The sequence below is a fragment of the Erinaceus europaeus genome, chromosome 4 (genome assembly GCF_950295315.1).
Source record: "Erinaceus europaeus chromosome 4, mEriEur2.1, whole genome shotgun sequence".
Lineage (NCBI taxonomy): Eukaryota > Metazoa > Chordata > Mammalia > Eulipotyphla > Erinaceidae > Erinaceus > Erinaceus europaeus.
The window spans coordinates 13973961-13981020 of record NC_080165.1 but is presented as its reverse complement, the minus strand read 5'-3'; positions in this window follow the sequence as shown (position 1 = coordinate 13981020).

The window sequence follows — 7060 nt, the reverse complement described above, 5'->3', positions numbered from 1 at the left end:
ACTGCCCTCCCCAACACTGAGTCTGAATGTGGGGTGCAGAATGTTCCTCTTTCTGTTTCCTTCTTTTTTGAAAAATACTTTATTTATTTTAATTAGAGAGACCAGAACACTGCTCAGCTCTGGCTTGTGGTACTGGGAATTGAACTTGGGACCTTAGGAACCTTAGGCAGGAAGATTTTTAAAAAATTTATATTTATTTATTTTCCCTTTTGTTGCTGTTGTTTTTTTATTGTTGTTGTAGTTATTATTGTTGTTGATGTCACTGTTGTTGGATAGGACAGAGAGAAATGGAGAGAGGAGGGGAAGACAGAGAGGGGGAGAGACAGATAGACACCTGCAGACCTGCTTCACCACCTGTCAAGTGACCCCTCTGCAGGAGGGCGGGAGCCAGGGGACTCGAACCGGGATCCTTACCAGTCCTTGTGCTTTGAGCCACGTGTGCTTAACTCGCTGTGCTACCCACAGACTCCCCTCTGTTTCCTTCTTAAATTATTTTTAGGATGAAGGAGTCACCATGAATTCTCTGTGTCCAAGGGTCCTCCTCACCCTGAAGACACACAGACATAGAAAGACCAGGGGTTCTACGACCATACCACCCTGAACACACTGATCTCGGCGGATCTTGGAAAGACCAGGGGAGGGAGAAGACCCCTGAAAAGCAGCTGCTAGCTGAAGCAGTGGCTATTTATTCTCTTGATGCTTTGGAGGCCGGAAGTGCAAGATAAAGGCCTGAGAGTTTGGTTCCTCTGGGAACCTTCCAGAAGGAAGCCATTTCCTGCCTCCCTGATACTGTCTGGAGCCACTGGCTGCCCTCGATGTCCCTTGGATTGCAGTCACATCACTCTAACCCCTGCCCCGTCTTCTCGGGGCCTTCTCCACTTGTGTCCCTTCTTCACTCTCTTGTGAAGGTACCTGGACTGAGCCCCCTTAATCCAGTAAGAACTCCTGATCATGTCTACAAAGGCCCTAGCTTCAGATAAGGTGGCACATGCAGGTTCTGGGGTTCAGGATTTGAGTGTCTCTTTTTGGGAGGACAGAGTCTTTCCTACTATATTTACCAAGTGCCAGGGGCACTCACTGTACCATGTCACAAGGTAAGTACTGTTGTGTCCCTACTGGGAAGTTAGGAAACTGATGGTCACAGGTGCCCTGGCATCCTGGGTTGGGGGCGCTAAAACCCACCCGCTGAGCACAGTGCTGCCACACCCAGGACAGCCCAAACCACTCGTGTAAGCCCTTTCCTTCATGTTTCCCCAGGATCCGTCATGGAGAAATCTCAGGTGACCTGTGAGTCAATCTGACCATACTGACTCTTTTTGATACTAATATTTTGCTGACTTGAGTTAGACCTTGATTGGGAATGTCTGTGATTGTCGTTTTCGCTGGGCTATGTTGTTTTCACCGGGCTGGCTTCACGGGCGGGTAACAGATGACCCGGGACTCATGGCTGGGTTGTACGCAGTATCTCTTTATTCATGCAGGACGCAGCGCAATCTAAGCCGAGCTAAGCTAAACTCAAGGTACCCTAAAACTCACAATGCTGTCTTTATATGTACTTGCCAAGTAGGGTGGAAACAGGATGTGACAGAGAGAGGGTGGAGAGAAAAGTGACTGGTGAAAATCAGAGTGTGACAAGGAGAGGGGGCGGAGCAAAAACATATCATGAACCAGTGGGGATTGAACCAATGCCCTGCAGTGGTTATGTAAATAGAATACAGTGTTAAGCATACCAACAGTGATGGTTCGACTTATAAAGGTTATGATTGAAAACTCAGTATTTGTTATTATTATTATTAATGGTCTCTGGAGTTACATTGCTCCAAGTTGACTATATATAATTTTATTTAATTAGTGATTTAATATTGATTCACAAAATTATAAGATAACAGGGGTATAATTCCGCACTGTTCCCACCAAGTTCTGGATCCCCATTCCCTCCATTAGAAGCTACAGCAGTTCTCCCAAGGTTACAAACATGAGTTGACTCTTATTTCTGCAACCATTTGTCTATATTTGTATAAGTTTGCCTATTTTTCCCCCATGGTCCTATCTTCTCTTCCTTTCTGAATCACACTTACACCTACTACTACTTCCAAATGTCCTTTGTTTTGTTCCTCTTCTATCTCCAGGTCCGGATGGAGTTGGAATTCAGAGCCTTCTGTTCATCTTCCCTCTATCATTTCTCCCCCGCTGGGAGTGTGGGTCAAAAATTCTTCTTTTTAAAAAATTTGTTTTGTTGCCATTGTTGTTATTGTTGTTGCTGTCATTGTTGTTGAATAGAACAGAGAGAAATAGAGGAGAGGAAGACAGAGGGGGGAAAGAAAGACAGACACCTGCAGACCTACTTCACCACCTGTGAAGTGACTCCCTTGCAGGTGGGGTGCTGGGGTCTCGAACCAGGATCCTTCTGCAGGTCCTTGTATTTTGTACTTTGTGTGTTTAACCTGGTGCACTACCACCCAACCTCCAAATTCTTTTTAGGGTGCAGAAGGTGGGAGATCACTGCCAGATTGTCTAACTTGAATTTGGTGTTGTGTAACCACAAGTTGGAGACTGAAAGATATTCCACAAGTTTACATGGCTTTGTAACTTTCAGCAAGTTTATTGAGCACCAAGATGATTCCTTATGAGAACATGGAGGTACACACACACACACACACACACACACACACACACCTGTGATGCTATCTCTAACCTTCTCCTAGAAGGAAGGAGGGCCACACCAGTGGCTGCTCAGATACACTCAGATACAGTGCTCAGCTTTGCTGTTCATTTATGCTCACACCACTACCCAAAAGAGCCACTGCCTCTTCTAGGGCCCTGCCCTCTGCTGGCAACCAGTGACGGCTGGAACAATGGCGCGGAGGCCAGCACAGCTTTCCTCTCCCACCCGCCCCTTTGCTGACTGTGTTGCAGACACGGTAATCTTATCATTGTCAGCAGAGCCTGGGTACAACAATGCTGGAGTCTGGAGTCTTGTCTCTTTCTCTCTTTCTTTCTCCCTCATTCTTTTTTTTTTTTTTTTTTTAATAGAGATCCAATATTGCAGCTACATTCTGGGGGGGAGGGGAGCTCCTGTTCCTGGGTAAAAACAACTGTACCGAAAGTCTTCGGCCACTCACTGTCTTTTCTCAGTACTTATCCCACTCATTCTTCCCTGCATTACAAACCTTAAATGCTCTTCTGATTCTCCAATGCATTGGTAGTTGTTGCAGTTAACACTAGTTCCCAGCACCTCTCACTGTTAGAGCAACAATCTTTATCTCATTGCTGTAAATGTTATTAATACCAAGCAACTGTTTAGCTACTATTCTCACCAGTGATTTCTGTGTGATCTTCCCCTCTGTCACCCCCGAGCCTGTAAAGCTGACTTCAGGTCACATGTCAGCAGGGTGTCTTGTGCAACCCCACCTTTGCTGCCATGCTGGGTAGCTCCCCTAGACAGACTCACTGGAGATGATTGCTTAATAGCCTGTGTTGTTAGATAAGTCACCCAGGGGCAGATGGTGGCACCCCAGGTTAAGAGCACACGTTACTATGTGCAAAGACCCAGGTTTGAGCCCCTGCTCCCTACCTGCAGGGTAGTTCATGAGCAGTGAAGCAGGTCTACGGGTGTCTCTCTTTCTCTCTCCTCCTCTATCTCACCCACCCCTCTCTATTTTTCTCTGTCCTATCAAATAAAATAGAAAAGAGAAAAATGAGAAAAACAGATAAGTCTGTTGGGCTGTGACGCAGAGGAGAGAGAGAGGAGATCTGGAGTGGAAAGGAAACACAATTCTTTATTTGCACAGACACCTCAGAGTTGGGTGAGAGCACAGCAGTTCGGGCCATGTGGAGCTAGAAAAAATGGCCGCTATGCTCAGCACCCTTCCGTTCACCCAGGTGAAAAGCTGGGTGGAAGAAGAAGGGATTTTTATGGGAGAAAGTTGGAACGTGATTGGCTAGGAAACAAGGCACTCGGGGATAGGATAATGGGAAGGGGGAGGAGTAAACAAAGCACTCCAGGATAGGATAATAGCTCTCGAGGGGACAGGAAGGGGGAGGAGTAAACAAAGCACTCCAACTATCCAGGGGAATTGACAATGCCCTGAGGGGACAACATGGCAGCTGTGACTGCACCTGCACAAGTTCCCAGCATAAGTCACTTGGTGAATGTTGGCCTCAGTCTGCCCTTCTAAACAATGTCTTAGTAGCCTACCTTGCAGGGCCTTTGTGAAGGATTAAAATTAGATAACATGGTCTGGGGAGATGGCACAGAAGTTGATACAACAGACTTTTTTTTTTTTTGTCATTGCTAAGTCTTCACCACTCCTGGATGACACTTTTATTTTTTTTAATTTAATATTTATTTATTTACTCCCTTTTGTTGCCCTTGTTGTTTAATTGTTGTAGTTAATGATGCCGTTGTCACTGGATAGGACAGAGAGAAATGGAGAGAGGAGGAGGAAGACAGAGAGGGAGAGACAAAGATAGACACCTGCAGACCTGCTTCACCACCTATGAAGCGACTCCCCTGCAGGTGGGGAGCTGCGGGCTTGAACCGGGATCCTTAATGCCGGTCCTTGCGCTTTGTGCCACCTGTGCTTAACCTGCTGTGCTACTGCCTGACTCCTGACAGTTTTCAGACAGAAAGAGTGCAAACGAGAGTGAGGACAAGAGAGATTAAAGGGGAGGGGAGAGAGAAAGAGAGAGAGAAGGAGAGAGAGAGAGCAAGAGATAGAGAGAGAGCACTGAAGTTTCTCCCAATGTGGTGGGGTTGGAGATTGAACCCAGACTGAGTACACAGTAAAGCAGGCACACTATGCAAGTGAGTTATTTTGTCAGCCAACACAAAAGTCTTGTCCCTTAGCCTCAGAGGTCTCAGGTCCAGCTCCCTACACCACCATAAGCCAGAGCCGAGTGGTGCTCTGGTCTAAACAAATAAGTGAATGAATGAAAATGAGGCATGACAGCCCTTTTGATGAAGCCTGACACTTGACAGATCCCTTCATCCAGTGAATATGTCGTCACCTTCATCACTGCTCTGACTCCCCTCACCCAGTGAGTATGTCCTCACCATCGTCACTGCTCTGACTCCCCTCACCCAGTGAGTATGTCCTCACCATCGTCACTGCTCTGACTCAAAGGGGCGTCCACAGCTCTTCACACCAGCAGGTCCTACTTCCTGCTTTTGGACTTGGGAGCTGCAGGTTCCTATGGGAAGCAAGGCTGTGGGGGGTGAGGGAGAGGGAGACAGATGCTTTTTCTCTCTCCCATGATGGCCTTTGGCTCACTGAAATGGTCAGAGTCAAAAAGCTTTTTAAAAATTTGGGGCCAGGGGAGTCGGGCTGTAGCGCAGCAGGTTAAGCGCAGGTGGCGCAAAGCACAAGGACCAGCATAAGGATCCCAGTTCGAACCCCGGCTCCCCACCTGCAGGGGAGTCGCTTCACAGGAGGTGAAGCAGGTCTGCAGGTGTCTATCTTTCTCTTCTCCTCTCTGTCTTCCCCTCCTCTCTCCATTTCTCTCTGTCCTATCCAACAACGACAACAACAATAATAACTACAACAATAAAACAACAAAGGCAACAAATGGGAATAAATAAATTAAATAAATTAAAAAAAAAAATTTGGGGCCAGGGGGTGGTACACCTGGTTAAGTGCTCACATTTCAGTACGCAAGGACCCAGGTTCGTAAACCCCTGGACTGCACCTGCAGGAGGGAAAGCTTCACAAGGGGTGAAGCAAGGCTGCAGGTGTCTCTCTGTCTCTCTCCTTCTCTATCTCCCCCTCCCCTTTCAATTTCTCTATCTCTATCAAATAAATAAATAAAATTAAAAAGTTATTGGGGAGTTACAGTAATTGGTATATAGGAAACATTTAGCCACTCTAACCCCCACCTAGGTCCTCCTCCACCATCATGCTCCAGGACTGGGATTCCCACCCCCACCTCCTCTACTCCCAGTTGTTTTCTCTGGAACAATACACCAAAAGAAAGGAAAAAAAAGGATATTTTTAAAGAAGTCCTTGAAAGTTTTCAATGAACTATGGAGGGGAAAGTGTTGAACATGTGAATGAATAACCCAAGTCTGCTTGCTATGCCTACAACACAGGGCACAGAAGGGAGAGTCAGAAGGGCGAAAGGTAGAGAACTGTCAGCCTGTGACTCGTAGGGGAGAGAGGAGATCCGGAGCAGAGAGGGAACACAAATCTTTATTCACGTGGACACCTCAGAGTTGGGTAAGAGTGCAGAGGTTTGGGCCACATGGAGCTAGCAGAATGGCTGCCTTCTGCTACTGGCAACAACCCTTCCCTGCATCAGGTCACCAGGGTGAAAAGCGGGCAAAAAAAAAAAAAAAAAAAAGAGGCGGAAGCAGGAGGGCTTTGTAGGGCAAAAACTGGAAGTGATGAGTCAGGACAGGATTGGCTAGGAAACAAGGCACTACGGGAATAGGGTTTCTCTCTCGGGAATTGACAATACCCTGAGGGGACAACATGGTGGAACAAGGCACTCCGGGAATAGAATTTCAACTCTGCAGGAATTGACAATGCCCTGAGGGGACAACATGGTGAATGTGACCGCATCTGCATAATGTCCCAACAGAGAACATGGAGGCTGGCGATGGGATTGCCTTCCTCTCACCTGGAGAGAGTCCTAGCTCCACCGACTGGAGCGGGAGAGGAGGCTTGGGCTAGCGAGGGTGAGCCATGGAAAAAGAAGACTCAGAATCTCAGGAAGGAGGTGCTACATCTCCTGGGTCTTGGTGGCGTGGCAAAGGAGGTGAAAGTCCACCAATCAGATAAGGAAGGATGGGGTGTGTGGTGGGGTCCTGGAGCTGCCCCTGGTGGGCAGCTCTCAACTGCAGCCTTTTTAAAAATTAATTAATGTATTCCCTTTTGTTGCCCTTGTTGTTTCTTTATTGTTGTAGTTATTATTGTTGTTGTTGTTGATGTTGTCATTGTTGGATAGGACAGAGAGAAATGGAGAGAGGAAGGGAAGACAGAGAGGGGGAGAGAAAGACAGACACCTGCAGACCTGCTTCACCGCCTGTGAAACAACTCCCCTGCAGGTAGGGAGCCGGGGG